Consider the following 13293-nt stretch of genomic DNA (forward strand, 5'->3'; position numbering starts at 1 on the left):
ACAATTTTATTGAGGCCCAGGGAGGTAGTGTTTTGCCCCTGCTCCACTTGCTTTCCCGCCAGCGCCCCTGACTTCCCGCCACCAGCAGCAGCTGCGCAGTGCCATGCTGAGAGAGAGCCCCAGCCATGGCGGCTGCTGGAGAGCACCAAAGGTGAGCCAGCAGCAGAGTGGCAGGGCAGCCCCCGAGGCAGCAGCCAGGGAGGATGACGAGGAGGAGCCATGGCCCGGTACTGACTGATCCCCGGACAGCTGGTCTAGCATGTTATTTCACCGAACAGCCAGTTTAGAACAGCTGGTTTAGGGGGGGGGGAAACAGTCCCCCCCCACACTCAGCATCTGGCTATGCCTTAAAGCCTCACACCCAGTGACATTCTGGGAGAATTCCTGTCATCATTCTTAGGTACTGTATTTATTTCTTCTTGTGCTGCTTTCCTCTACTTGCTTGCTTCTGATTCATTCATTGCTTTAGTGGGCACGTTACAGAACGACCCCCAAACATTTGAGCTTATGCCAAAGTGATACCCTATAAGTTTTTGTTTAAAAGCTATTTCCAGACAGAGGTATGCTAGGATTACTTATTATTACAATGTTAATGAATATGTAACAATGAAGATGTTATCATAAAGAAATTCATTTATATTGCAGAAATTACTGGGCAATCACTGAGGAAGTATCAGGAAAATGGGTTTGTGACACCTAGGATCCTGTTCTGATTGCCTAAATAATATGAACAAACGCAAATTTTTGGAATTGATTTATTAGCAGGCTTTAGATTTCCTTTTGGTCCATGCTTCTGATTCAGGCATGTGCTTTAATTCTGCCCATGATGTTGGTTTGTGTGTTAGTGATGGCCTCACAAGGCAGGTTAGTTTCTCTGCTGAAACTCCCTTGTTGGTCCATGGTAAGCATTCTGAGGTCTAAGGTCTTATCTGCCTCTGCAGCAGTCCCCATTGCCTCTGGCTTACCTATAGATTCCAGAATTTCCACCTTAATCTCCTCTTCTGGTTGAACATCTGATAATGTCTTCGTAGGGACTGCATCCATTGGTTCTGATACACCAGCAGCTGGCTATGTCACCAGCTCCTTCTGGACAGTCATTTGTCATGGCAGTACAATTGTTTCTTGGTTGTTCATTGAACTGCACAACTCTACTTATAGGAATCTGATTACTGTTTGGATCTAGAATCCGGTATCTCTTGCTGTCTGGACAATAGCCTCCAAAGATGCCTTCTTCAGCTTTGGATTCTAGTTTGTATCTTTTTTCTTTTATGGGCATAGGCCTTAGATCCAAATACCCTTATGTGTTCTACGCTTGGCTTTTTGTTATGCCATAACTCATAAGGAGTTTTCTCTGTGGCTTTGGTTTGCAATCTGTTTTGCAGATAAACTGCAGCCATTGCAGCTTCTCCCCAGTGGCTATAGGGAAGCCTTGAGTCAATTAGCATGCATCAGACCATGTCCATTATAGAGCGATTCTTGCACTCAGCAGGCCCACTCTGGTGCTTTGCAGGTAAATAAGATTGCTTAATAAGACCACTGACAAACTGATTGGCATTAAAATTTTGGCCACAGCCTTTAATCAACAAATTGAGCATGGCTGGCATAGGAAAGAGGTCTGGCCCTCTTGTGGTCAGCTGACCACGAAGCAGGCTCCCATTGCAGCCTGCCCCTCCACGGGTTACTCTGGCTATACAGCCCTCATCAACCTGGATGTAATGGCAGGCTAGTAATAATGGGAGGGGGCAAGGTGCAGTGCAGGAAGAGGCTGAGCTGCGACGGGCGGCTCCTTAAGGAAGTGCCTGCTTGGCTCTGCCCCTCCTCAGCTGCGCCCGTGCACGGCTCCACCTGGGGGATGCTGGGGCTGGGAGTTTCCCCCCATTCGATGTGTTCTTAGCCACGCTCTTCCCCACGGCAGCAACAGCCCCTTCAGGTTAGGCTTTGGGGCTGGATTCCATGTTTCCTTAGGAAAGCCTGCATTCATCTAGATATATATACTATAAGCCATGATCAGACTGGATGGCTTTGAATTTCTTAGAAGACATGGTGTGGAGGACTGCATTTTAAAAGCTCATATGTGCCATGTAAACCCTTGAAGAGTTAATGCCACACAGAACCAGAGAGCCTTGAGAGGCAGGTTGCTCAAAGGGATGTTATTGGTTAGTGTCAATTCAGCAGAAAAATGTCAAAACTGACTACTTGAAGAGAACTCACTTTGAGTTTAATCCTGAATGTGGAATGTTTGACTGAATAGAGTTTAGCGTTGACTGAAAACAGTTTAATACTGATGAAGGACTGGGAAAGCTGGTGAGGAGGAATGGATGGATCAGTGAAGACCCCCCACTGGGGCCAGGAAAAGGGATAGATCTTCTAGTTAGAGAAAAGATTCCCTGCCCATTTAACAGTGAGATAAGCTCTGAAGAGTGGAGTGATCCCTGGTATTCTCAGGGAAAGAATTTTGGTACTTGGTAGTGTATCCATGGCTTCTGAAACTTGAAAAGTCAGTTAAACAGAAGAAAATATACTGGAGTGTTTAGGAAACACTGAAACAAAAGCTTCTCATTTCAAAGGTTACAGTGGCAGGTTACATTGGATGAGCGATAGGGTTGTGAGTGTCCTGTACAGTGCAGGGGGTTACACTAGATTAGCGATCCCCAACCTGTGGGCCACAGACCACATGTGGTCCGTCCACTAATTGGAGGTGGGCCGCAAAGGACGCCTTTTTCCCCTCCCCCCCCCAGCCCTTTACAACACACTTCGGGTGTTATTATCTTCCATCACTCCCAGATGGGACTATCTCGTTGTAGAGAAACAAGCTCAGGGTTCCCATTGATTTGTCATTGTCATGAATTAAAATTTCCATGAAAATAAAATGTTCCTTATGTTCATTGTTGTGGAGTGTCTGTATCATATTTTGAAGGGATGTTTAAACATTACCATAGCAATCAGAGAGCGTTAGGGCAGTGGTTGAGAGTAGAGGAGTTAACTACCCCCCCCCCCACTGGGCTTCAGTAAAATTGTCAAGCGTTGAGTGGTCCCCGGTGATAAAAAGGTTGGGGACCACTGCACTAGACGACTCAGGAGATTTCTTCCAACTCTATTATTCTATGATTCAAAGATTCTAAGACAGTGTAAAAAGTTTAAAACTCTCAACTGCTAGAAACGTATGAATTGTAGCTCGTGAAAATTATAAATTACCTCAGAGTTCTTATTGATTAACCTCAGATATTTTACCTGACCTTCCCCCCACTATGTTGAATAAAATATTTTGTTTATATTTGAATGTCATACAGCTTCTTGTGTGCCATTTCAGAAGTTTGTTAAGAGAGTGATCTTGGCTCTTCCCTTGAGCTCCTAGGCTGAACCAGCATAAAAATATAAAGGTGACAGTGTGGGGCAGCTATAGATCTTCAGGAAAGAAGAAAATAGATGAAGGGGCTGCCCAGTCAGAAAGAGAAAAATGGATGGAAAGTCCTGCATTTGAAGAAGAAGAAGAGTTGGTTCTTATATGCCGCTTTTCCCTACCCAAAGGAGGCTCAAAGCAGCTTCCAGTCGCCTTCCCATTCCTCTCCCCACAACAGACATCCTGTAGGGTAGGTGAGGCTGAGAGAGCCCCGATATCACTACTCAGTCAGAACAGTTTTATCAGTGCCGTGGTGAGCCCAAGGTCACCCAGCGGGTTGCATGTGGGGGAGCGCAGAATCGAACCTGGCATGCCAGATTAGAAGTCCCCCAGGTTAGTCCTCAAGCAGTCTAGGACATTAGATTGGGGGGGGGGGGGAGAGGAGTTGAGATACTGGTCTGGGAGGCTTTCTCCTACAGGGTACACTCAGCACCAACAATTCCAGGAATTGAATGTGCTGGCCTGAGGTAGGGCACAGTCGAAGGCTTGTCTATCTGGCTGGTGTTCATGGTAACCTAGGTGTTGTCCTTGGTGACTTCAATGTCCATGCAGACAAACCTACCTCCAGTCAGAACCTGGACCTGATGTTATCGATGGAGACTCTAGGGGTCTAACAGTTAGTTACTGGCCCCACCCATAAAGTGGGCCACACCCTGGATTTGTTCTTTGGTGAGGGTTGGATGTGGATCTGATAGCAGTAAATTCTGTACCATGGTCAGACCATTGTGCTCTGAAGGCATATCCTGGCTACTCCCTGCCCATGGAGGCTTGTGGATCCTGTTGGATCCTTGAATGTTCTGTGGGACCCAATACCACCCAGCAGGAAAGCCTATTAGTTGGCAGTGAAAGCAACAAATAGAGATTTCTCCCCAGCCTCTATTGCATCACCGAGCACAAACCCAGCAGAACTGTTTAGGGTAATTTGGTTCCTTACCACCCTCTAAGAATGACACCTATTGACCCTACCCCCTTCCCTGATTAAATGGCATTTCCCCTGTCCTCCTTCCTGGCACTGTGGGGGTTGGCTCAGTGTCAGCACCAGGCACCATCCCTCACCATCACCCATGTGTCATTGGCTGTTGCAGCCTGGCTGCAGAGAGCATTGGATGAGTTACTTGTAGCTCCCATCTGTTCCCTGCTGCTGGGTCCACTTCCTCTGCTGCTGTCACTGATTTTTTCCTGAGCCAGGCTCTGCCTCAGTCTGCTACAGCACAGCTGGTGGCAGTGTCACTGTATGGCTAAGTGTTTCCCACTTGCCCCATCTCCCAGAGGTTGCCACTGCTCAATGACATGCGGGCCCCATCCTCACCCTGGGTGAGTGCTTCCTGTGTTTCTGCTCCAGGCCAGTGGAAATGGGCTCCCAAGAAGTCTAAGCATTGGTGTTGGCTGTAGTTCTGCCTCCCTTCTTGTTCCTGGGGTTTTTGGCACAGGTGATTCTAGGCACAGGCCTGCTTTCTCTGGCTGCAGTGGCACCACATGCTTGGGTTGCTCTGCTTCTCACCCTGCCACTCACCCCAACTCCAGACAACCTGGAAACATCATGTAAAGAAGCTCTACTCTATGTACCGGTGATGGTAATGTATACTAGGATATGAAACTGCATTTCTCTAGTCCCAAAGAGAGCCTTTTAATTCATTCTCCCAGGCTTATAGCTTTACTGGGCATCTTGTTTAAAAGAACAAATGATCCATGTTGTTTACCAGAATTTTATTTCTTGGTGCCCAGAGACTTAAGCAGAAACAGGTCTATGCATGAAGTCTTATAATGTAGATTTTCTTATCAATAATGCACCACGTAGAATTTGCAATCTTCTACTGTATAATACAATGCAATGCTAAACGTAATTATTATTTCTGCATCTCTGGAATATGAACTTTCAGGCTTTTACATGCTTTTATGATTTTAGTAATTAGGGCATTGTACTAAGAAGAAGATTTGGAGAGAAAACAGGCACAGAGATGTTTTCAAGTCCTTATTTGTAAACAATCTTACTCACTGTTTGAGAACTACAAAGAATAAAACTACAGACTTCTAGATGCAAGTATCAAAGCATAGAAAACCCTTCAATATATTCTAGCATCTGCCAGAGAGAATGAGTCCCTTAAGTTCTTAAACAGTTATCACAAAGCTTCAGACTGCAATTAAGGCAACTTGAAAAAAACTTTCTCTTTCTCAAACTCATACTTTTACATCGCTCAAACAGCACTTAGATGCAGAGATCAGAATGCTCAGGATCCCCAGCTCCAAAGAAATCAAACTGGCCTTAACCAGGGTCCTGTCCTGGTGGAATCTTCTGCCTGGAGAGAACAGAGCCCTGCGGGGCTTAAGTATTTTTGCCGAGCCTGTAAAATTGAGTTTTCCCACCAGGCCTATACTTGAGGCCAGGAATACCTACAAGTTCATCTGGCCTCCCTGTCTGATTCCTCTTCAAACCCCATCAATTCAACATTGTAGGAGATGACTTACATACTGCCCCCTGCTCTCTCCCTAGACAGGAAGCACAATAGGGAAAACTCTATGAAGTTATATATTTAGTTATGAATGGATTTTATTGTGTTTTCTGGTATATTCTATGGTGTTATGTTGCCATTTTAAATGTTTGTATTTCTATTATTTAACCACCCTTGAGTCCTCAGGGAAGACTGGGCTAAAAATCTGAAAATAAATAAACACCTTAAAGAGCCTCCAATTGGGTTCCGCAAGGAGATCAGTAGTGCCCCATCAGCCATGTCAACTGTTTGACAGCCCCCTCCCCAGTTTTGTAGTCTCAACAAAAGAAGGTTTGTCAGGTGCCTCCAACCCCAAATTGCCACAAATAGCTGGCAGGTCTATCTATATGGTACATTTTTTTTATTCTGTCCTTCTTCCTGGAAGTCCTCAGTGAAATGTATGAATCTCTTCCCTCATTTTATACTCACAACCATCTTGAGGAACCTAGGCCAAGGAACCATGCAACAGATCGAACCAATCATGGGCCTGTTAGATTGTTCTCTGGATAGCCAGAGAAAACCTGTTCAGAGACAGACCCAAAGAGACAATAACAGAACACCACTAGTGGTTACATATAGCTCTCAGCTCAAAACAGTTCAGTGCATCATTAGTGACTTACAACCTCTACTAGAAAATGACAGTTCTCTTTCTCAAGTACCAGGGGGCAAACCTTTTCTTGCACATAGACCTGCCAATCTCAAACATCTCCTCACCCACAACAATACAACATCTAATTTGAAGATGGACACTGGTACCAGAGCTTGCAACAACCCCAGATGCCAACTTTGCTGCCACATACACCTGGACAACACAATCATTGGATCTAACAATATCACCTATACCATCACAATCTCATCTTCTAACACTGTATATGCCATTAAATGCCAACAATGCCCCTCTGTTATCTACATAGGGCAAACAGGTCAAACCCTTCTCCAAAGAATAAATGGACAGAAGTCTGACATCAAAAATCACAGGACTGAGAAACATGTAGGGGAACACTTCATCCTTCCTGAACATTCAAAGAAAAACCACAAAGTAGCTGTTTTATTCCAAAGGAACTTCAAGAACAGACTGGAAAAGGAGACTCCAGAGATGCAAATTATTACAACACTCAAAACAATGAAATCCCCAAGAGTCAACATGGACATTGGTCTCTTATTTCACTACAAATGCTAACCTCATCCATATCTATATCCCTTACAATCCTATCTTCATTTCATTTGGGACAAAGGGACAAATGTGATGCAAGTATGTATGTAGTGTAATTTGGAATCTAACTCAGAACAAATACAGCAGGGCTTGTCACTTGTGGGGATACTTCCATGCTTGGGTGAAGATAGATGGGACTAGCAACAGTCTCTTTTAATTATTTCTTTCCACAACTGGGAAAGCATCTGCCATTAATCACTAACCTTGACATTTTTATATCCCCTTTGTTTTTGTGAATGAGAACTGAACAAAAAAGCAGATTTTGTTATTCTAAGAAGGAACTGCCCAATCTTCATCATCCTGCTACATATTTGTTGTGACAGTGTACTCTTATGATTTTTGTTCCATTGTCTGAGGAAGTGTGCCTGGACATGAAAGCTCACATCTTAAATAAAGCTTTGTTGGTCTTAAAGGTGCCATTGGACTCATATGTAACTGTAGAAATGGCCCCTACTACCCATCAGTTTCTACTTCATAGATTCTCTAATGTGAACTTGGTCCTGTTGGGTTGGCACTGCCACTGGTCCTGCTGCTGGTCTTGCCACCTTACAAAAATGCCCCCCCCCCCATTTTCACTGCAGAGATTCTCTGGGACATTCCGCTGGGCTTGTATTGCTTTGCTATCTCCCCTCCATTGGAAATAAGGGAGGATGGGGACACCTTTTTTGGGTGCCCATAGAATTGGACCTCTTGGTCCAAACATTTTGAAATTTGGACATTATTTATAGGAGAGGTTCCAGCAGCTATTCTGCAGATTTGGTGCCTCTGCCTACCCCCCCCCCCCCACCTGACCATTGAACAGGCTAAATTTCCCATAGCTTTTTTTTTAGCATCACAGGTTATAATTGAGTGAAATATATATGGGAATCCTGTACCATGCCTGAATGGTATTTGGGCATATCAGCATATACCAATATTTTTCAGGCCGAATTAACCTGGGAAAAAAAAATTTTTTTTGCACTTCCCTGCTTCTAAGCAGAGGCTGAACAGCAATACTTTTATTTGGGGTTCCTGCACTGAGAAGTCAGACTAGATTGCATATCAAGTCCCGGTGCCTGATAATATATTAGCATAATGAAGACTAAGAGAGGGCCAACCTTCAACAACAGAAGGTACAGAAGAATTATTTATTCAAGAGAACTGAAAATATCTGGCTGATTCAGGAGCATCCATATGGAAAAGGATGTGCATTTGTTACATGGCTTTCATAATGTATCTAACACAGACTTCCATAGTATGAGAGAAAAATGTTAAGCATTATGTACTTTATGATCCATCCATGTCCTTTTTGTTGGCATTTCTGTCTGAATATACTGAGTATACTAAATATATAACTGAATATACCAAACTGGTACATCATTGCTACGATGGTCAGGTACACAAACATTAATTCAAATTATACAACTCCTTACTCAAAACCCTCCTAACATTGATTCAAGAGCTTTCTTGGGGAAAGGTCAACATAAACATTTGGAACTGATCATACAAAACTGCATACCTTAAGACTGACACATTCCTCACATTGTGGAGGTCTTCCGGGTATCCTGTTGCCGGCAATAGTGCACCCAAGCGGGAACTGCCCCCCTTCCTGTGAATGTGCTTAGCAAGGAGGTTAGTCTGTGATATATCTGTCTCTTTAATCCCTTCATCTCTTCTAGCTCTTCAGACTGTATAAATGCAACATCAGATATCACTAATCAACTCAGAGATGAGGAGAGGGCAAAATGATGTACTCAGACAATTATGAGAAAAAACATCCTTGTTCCATAAAAGCCCCTGTATAATTCCTTGTTCTATATGAGCTACATTGTTATATTCCTGATTCTTGAACAGGATACTGAAAAAATAGGAATATGGCAGGTCCCATGTAATAAATGTTTGGAGAAATAGAGAAATCTCTACTTTTGTCAAAACATAATAAGGAAAAAATATTTTGAAGCACTGCTAGTGGTATAACTCAATCGTAGGAATGTTACTTGAGCTTGAAAACATACATCCCACTTTATTTGCCAACAAATTAGCTAATACTGTTGTGGGGGGAGCTGGATAATGATCTTTTCCAGTGAACCTTGTCATCTCATAATGTAACCAAAGTATAATAACCTCAGTTCATCCTCAGCCAAGGCAGTTTACACTGAGCTGCAAGAGGAGACAGCCTCAGCCAAGGTAGTTTAAACCAAGCTTCAAGAAGAGACAGCCCCAGCTGTTTTCAGATCTACTGGTAATCCCCAAATATATTGAGAATTTTCCTGGGAATTTCCCCCCAGTTTTGCTGAGAAAACCTGGGATGCTGAAATATACCCACAAAAAAAACAATAAGGTATTTTCCAGGTGTCTTTTCTGCTTGGGTAGATCTGAATGCACACCCCTATGGAGCTTAATATCAAAATACCTCTGTAAGACAAGCTGCTTCCATCAGTGGAGATGTTTAGTTCACAGCATTTCTCCATCTTGAAGGATGACTCACTGAAGCATCTGGCACAGACTGAAGGCAGCATTGATGCTTGCTGAATGTTGACAGAGGCATCCTCAATGCAGATGATGACAGAGGAAGAACAAATTGAAAACATTGCTTTGAACAAAAGATATGCAAAAAACTAAATACAGTCACTAGGAACATCCCACATTAGGGCTGCCAATCTCCATTTGGGGCTTGAAGATCTCCCAGAATTACAACTGATCTTCAGCCTACAGGTATCATTTCCCTTGGAGAAAATGGTTGCTCTAGAGCAGGGGTGGTCAAACTGCGGCCCTCCAGATGTCCATGGACTACAATTCCCAGGAGCCCCCTGCCAGCATTCGCTGGCAGGGGGCTCCTGGGAATTGTAGTCCATGGACATCTGGAGGGCCGCAGTTTGACTAACCCTGCTCTAGAGGGTGGTCTCTATGGCATTATACTCTGCTGAATTTCCCCCCTCCCCACACCTTGCCCTCTCCAGGCTCCACCAAGTATCCCGTAATTTCCCAACCTGGAGCTGGCAACACTATCCTACATGTCTGGATGATGAAAAAGGACTCTGCCCAAAACTATCATTACCAATTAGCTGGGTTTCTCAAGAAATCATTGAAGTGCTACTGTTTCCACCAGAGTTAAGGGCTGTTTTACTGGTAGAAAATGGTAGGTTGCATATGTGAATGGATTGTACTGATTAAACAGCTTACAAAACAAAAACAAAACATTAGAATACGTTAACATACAGAATTAAACGCTGACTGCCCTGCCCTCTGCTCCATTAGACCCAAGGGATAATAGCTGCCACTGTGTCTCTTCCCTTTCCTCACACAGATACAGACAAAGCAGATCTACCTGGAATCTAATCCCAGCGAGTCCAATATTATAATACTAACTGATTTCAGTCCCTTTCCAAATGATCTCAATCTAGATAGAATTTGTCTTAATCACAGGTGCCGTCACACTGGATCAGTGCTTCTGGCAAAATCATGAGCCCAACAACTCTTTCCTGCTCAGTCCCTGCTAGTAGGCACTTTTGCTGCACCTCATTTGCCACACTGTTGCCCATGCACCCACTTTGGAGAGATCCTCTTGGAGCTCTTCACAGTCTGTGTTAGTACAAACTTGGCCACTATACTGCACCTACTGCTATAGTTTTCAATAGTTTACGAAGGCAAAATGTAGGTCAGAACCTAATTCATAAGAGTAATTGCTTTTGAGCCTGGATGGTGCTTTCTCAAGTCAATGTGGATTGCAAGCAGGGATGTTTGTTTTGTTCTCCCCAATAATTTTCTCCAATTCTGGGTTCCAACTTTTTTGGTCTTGTTTGGAAAGCTGCACTGGTGCATTAGTAACTAACAATGGCTTCATTTCTGATTGTCACACTATTATGAGGCTGCATCTTGTCATAATGTCCTGGTATAACTCTTGTACTTGAGCACAGGTAGAGGTGTAGGATATAGGATTTAAAAATGTTTTAAAGCTTATATCAAGGAAATAAAGATGCTTCTAGAGGGTTATGACCAAAATCTGAAAGTGTGGAAGCAGAGCCAGTCATGATGGAGGGGGTTATTTTGCGTAACAGAAAGTAATCCCCACCCAATGCCAGAGTGGATAACAGCATTGGAGAATAATAGTAGTTGAGCAGATCAATAAATAACAACAAAGATGACTGCTTATTTTCCCTCTACCTCTTTCCAGAAATACTTTCCTGCGGGCCAAGAGTTTGCCCATTATCACCATACCTCATTACACCCTGTACTATTTGAGGTCAGGGTGGGCAGAGCCTGTATGTGCCAGCACAGTAGCGTGGTAGCTCAGTTACTATCACAAATGGCAACATTTTAATTTTATTTAATTACAAAAGCATCGTTATGAAGCAAATAATTTGACTCTTCTCAATTATGCAAATTGGAGTGACTTTTGCCTTTACAGTGCTATTTACCGCTTCGACTGCAGTGTCCCTTTCTGCCACTAGACAGCTGCAATACTTATTGTTATTAACAACTCTTGCATGCTGCCCTTCCACTTAAAGAAGGTTCCCAATGGGGTAAACAATGACATTAAAAACATGAAAGGCGTTTATTTTCACCTGCTGATAGAAGGCAATGCATAAGAAGGGCATTCTTGTACAAAGACTCAAAAGCTTAAGCAATTATTATTTTAAATACATATCACTGGGGTTAGCAGCCTTCCTATGTAAATGTACCTTTTCCTTTACTTTGTCTTTTTTTATATTAACCCACATCATATTAGAACTCACTGTCAACCTAAGCATAAACTACAACTGGTAAAACAATTACCTATGCATTCCTTATTTTGTTATTTGTGATGATGATAATGTCCCTAAGTAATACCTATAAACTTAACGGCCACAGAAGAATTTTAACTTCTGTAACTACTGATCTCGAGATGCCTAACTATAGTTACTCAAATTAACTATCCAGCCAAACTGTAAGTCTAAGTAGCTATACTCAACCAAGAGCTGGAACTGGTGGGGAAAAAATCACAATAATGCTAACTCCCTCAGTATGCCAACTATAAACTTAACTCTAAGCAACAAGCAACTTAATACTCATAGAAACCTTAAATAATTTATTTTTTTAAAGCCTTCCACACTAACGAATCAAGGAAGTTGAAATGAAGGAATAAGAGTAATAAAAACAAGCAGGGGAGGGGGGATCAAAGGAAATTGCAAATAAAATAAAACCAGTGAATATGTGTGTGTGTGTGTGGGGCGGGGGAGGGGGTGTTAGAGGCACAAACAACTTTTCCCAAACAGACTCACTCAAACAAGACATCCCTGCAAAAATTTACTCCCACTCATCTGTTAAAACCCATGCTAATAAGAATCAGACAACCAGATTGCTCCAAGCCAGCCAGATTGTTCTCTAAAACCAATCCTAGCACATGCCTGTCTCCTCAGCAGCAAACAGAAAAAGCTGAAGTACCAGGTGAGGGAAGAATAATTAATCACCCTGCCTACCTTCCCATTGCATGACTGCTCTAATGACTGTGAATGCCTCTTTGCAGACTTCGGGGATTTTCCCAGACTGACTGACTACTGAGAAGGCGGGAAACAATTCTTTACCCCAACAGTCTGGATCAAAATGAAGGTGTTCTGATGGGCCAAATGTGGTCCAGGAGCACAACTCTTTCTTCAGCTTTACAATTCAGCTTTTAATTTCCCCGGGGCAAACATCTGGCCAAGCTGGTAATTCCACTTATCTGGCTGGAGGAATCTCATTCCTAGGGGGTACAACCAAAAGATCGGGAAAAAGCTGCTGAGTAATCACTATCTGATTTTTCAGAATTCTTTCCTGCACATCAACATTATCTGTTTCCTGAAACTCTTAAACAAAACAAAAAAACCCACCCTCTACTTTCAATCCATAAGAGTCTGGCCTTTGCTACCTCCATTCAAAAGGAGAGCAAGTCTTTTGTTTGAGAACACAGCCCAGCATCTCCTAAGCGGCAATTGGGCTGCCTGCCAGTTGTGTGAGTGCCCTCAGAGACCCTTTGATAAAGAACCATTCATTCTCAGGTTCACAGCAGTCACTGATAGCGGTCATTAGCCAGCGGCCAATTTGGAAGTGTGTGACAGGAAAAGCACCGACACATTTGCAAGATTATTTTGAGCTGAATTGCATAGATGGATATAGAGATCATCCAGCGTCTAGTTGTAATGCTATTCTTAAGTAGAGGGAGTTCAAGCCTTTCCCTAGCAATTCCAGTGTTT

General features: G+C 43.2%; 1 long non-coding RNA gene across 1 annotated transcript; it reads right to left on the bottom strand.

Annotated features, from left to right (window-relative positions):
• Positions 1-8514: 8514 nt before the first annotated feature.
• Positions 8515-12595, bottom strand: LOC143837721 (uncharacterized). Its single transcript, XR_013231064.1, has 3 exons — positions 12541-12595; positions 9495-9630; positions 8515-8769 (listed from the first exon to the last, which is right to left on the bottom strand). It is a non-coding gene; the product is annotated as an uncharacterized LOC143837721 (long non-coding RNA).
• Between the last annotated feature and the right edge of the window lie 698 nt (positions 12596-13293).

The sequence above is a fragment of the Paroedura picta genome, chromosome 5 (genome assembly GCF_049243985.1).
Source record: "Paroedura picta isolate Pp20150507F chromosome 5, Ppicta_v3.0, whole genome shotgun sequence".
In the NCBI taxonomy this organism is placed as follows: domain Eukaryota; kingdom Metazoa; phylum Chordata; class Lepidosauria; order Squamata; family Gekkonidae; genus Paroedura; species Paroedura picta.